Genomic DNA, 2576 nt, shown 5'->3' with positions numbered 1-2576 from the left:
CCACCTCCACCACCAGCACCAGCACCACCTCGACCACCACCTCCACCTCCACCACCACCACCACCTCTACCACCACCACCACCACTAGCAGCACCACACATGTATAAGAAGCTCTCATGGCTCAGCTGTAAGCAGTTGCACTACCAACCCCTAGGCTTCTGGTTCAAATTCACCAGCTGCTCTGCAGGAGAAAAACGGCCTCTGAAATTCCGCTGGAGGGTCAGCTAGGAGTCGATTCTGACTCAAGAGCATGTAACAACAACATATACACATGGATGGAACAGACTCTTGTATAAGAAGTGTCCTGCCCATCACATCGGCTCTACTGTGCTCTCAGCTCTGCGCAAAGCCGTGTCCCTTCTCTGCCCTCCAGGCTCTCATCACTCTTTTAAGCTAAAAATGAAATTGTGACAGAGAGGCGTTCTGGCAAAGGGCCTCGCCAGGATCAGGAGATGCCAACCAGGCCCCCTTCGTGCACTTGTTGACAAGGCTCCAGAAAACAGGACGATCTCGGTCTCCTGTGTTTCCCCCGGGGGTCAGAGCACCTGCTGTCCACTCCCACCCAGACTTCCCAAATCCCTTCTCCCTGCAGCTCCTGTGCCTCTTTCTAAAAAACACAGAGCCCTGGAAAGGTGGGGTGACAGTGGGCATAGATGAAGGGTGATTAATTTTACAAAACACAATCTTTGGGGATGATTGTATGAAATACAAGGTAAAGGAATGTGTGAAGGAAGCATCATGTACATGAATGAAACATAATGTATTCAAGTTTTTTACACAAACCGATATAAAATTTTTTAAAAAGTTTAAAAATTAATACCCCCCCCACTTGCTTAGAATCAGGATTGGTTCCAGGAATAATTGTGCCCTGAGGTCCTGCTGTGCTCTTTCTGTTGGAATCTCACACGTCAAAAGATTTTTGTTTCTTTTCTTTTGTTTAAACCGAGATGGCCACTGGAGAAAAACCCAGCCATGAAAATGTATGTGGCCGGTTCCCAGGCAGCACACGACGTGATCCGCCTGACAACGTGTGTTCTTGGGAGAGAGGGAGCTGCTGCGGGGTGTTGATAGGGGTGCAGGAGGGGTGACAGACTGAGAGAAGCAGAGAGTTAGAGACAGCAGCACACAGAGACCCAGAGGGAGAGAGACAGAGATACAGAACCAGAGAGGCGGAGTAGGAATAGATAGACAGGGGGAGGCCATGGACAAGGAGCGGGAAGGGGGAGGCACGAAAAAGCAGTAGAAATAGAGGCAGACACACACAGAGGAAGAGGAAGAGGAAGAGGAAGAGGGAGAGGGAGAGGGAGAGGGAGAAGAAAGGAGGGAAGGAGAGGAGGGAGACAGAGGGAAGGAGCAGGGACAGAGAGAGAGGGAAGAAGGAGGGGGAAGAGGAGGGGGAAGAAGAGAGGGAAGAGGGAAGAAGGGAGAGAGGAGGGAACAAGGGAGGAAGGGGAGAAATGGAAGAAGGGTGGAGGGGGAGAGAGGGAAAAGGAGGGAGAGAGAAAACAAGGTGAGGAATGGGACAGAGGGAAGAAGGAGGGGTAAGAGGGGAGGCGGGGAAAAGAGTGAAGAAGGAGGGAGGGAGAAGAGAGGCAGAGGGGGAGAGAGGGAATAAGGAGGGAAAGAGGGAAGAAGGAGATGGAAGGACAAGAGGATGAGAGAGGGAGGATGAGGGCAGGGGAGGGGGAGGGGGAAGGTGAAGAGAGGGAGGGGTAGAAGAAGAGGAGGGGGAAGGGAAGGGGGAAGGAACAGGGGAGAGTAGGAGGTAGGATGAGGGGGAGAAGGAGGAAGGGAGAGAGCAGGAAAGGGGAAGGAGGGGGAGAGGGGAAGAGGAAGAGGAGAGGAAAGGGAGAAAGGAGGGTGAGGGAGGGAGATGGGAAAGGGGGAGAGGGGCAGGATGGGGAGGGGAGAAGGAGGGGCGAGATGGGGAGGGAAGGAGGAGGGCGGGTCGGGTGAACACACTGGTTGATCCCTTGGAGAAAGTTGGGCACTCTCTTCCCATCAAGGTTTACAGTCTTGGAAAATCTCACGGAGGGTGGTTAAGGTCAGAATCGCTTCCAAGGCAACAACCCCAGTGGAAAGAGTGGGTTAGTTTCTGGTTGGCCCAGCTGAGGCCACGTGACCGCCTCTGAACTAATCATGAAAGCTCTGATTGGTCAGACCATGATCGGGTGTCCACAGGTGGCCGGAGGCATGGCCAGCTCCACTGAAGCCATGGGACTAAGGGCTCCTTCCTCTATGGTTCCCTAAAGGAAACAAGAGAGTCCTGGTCTAGATTTCCATGACAACCAGCTTATGGGACCCCTGGCACTTGTCAGGAGAAATTGGCCCTCCATTCAGAAAGCTATGCCAACATGGACCAGTGTCTTCCTAAAAAGACCTACAGGGCCAGAGTGTTGGAAGAAAAATATGGCCCCTTCACCATTTGATTCTATTTTAAAAATACACAACCATTTTGATTCTATAAATCTTTTGGAGAGTTCTCCAGTAGGAAATATGTCAGACACCTTAAAGATGACAGAAGGACACAGGGAGAGAAATTGAAGACAGGGCTTGTTGGCTGTGGTTGAGTCAAT

Source organism: Elephantulus edwardii, unplaced genomic scaffold, assembly GCF_000299155.1.
Source record: "Elephantulus edwardii isolate Elephantulus edwardi_28Jun2011 unplaced genomic scaffold, EleEdw1.0 scaffold00089, whole genome shotgun sequence".
Classification (NCBI taxonomy): domain Eukaryota; kingdom Metazoa; phylum Chordata; class Mammalia; order Macroscelidea; family Macroscelididae; genus Elephantulus; species Elephantulus edwardii.
Note: the sequence above shows the minus strand (reverse complement) of the source record.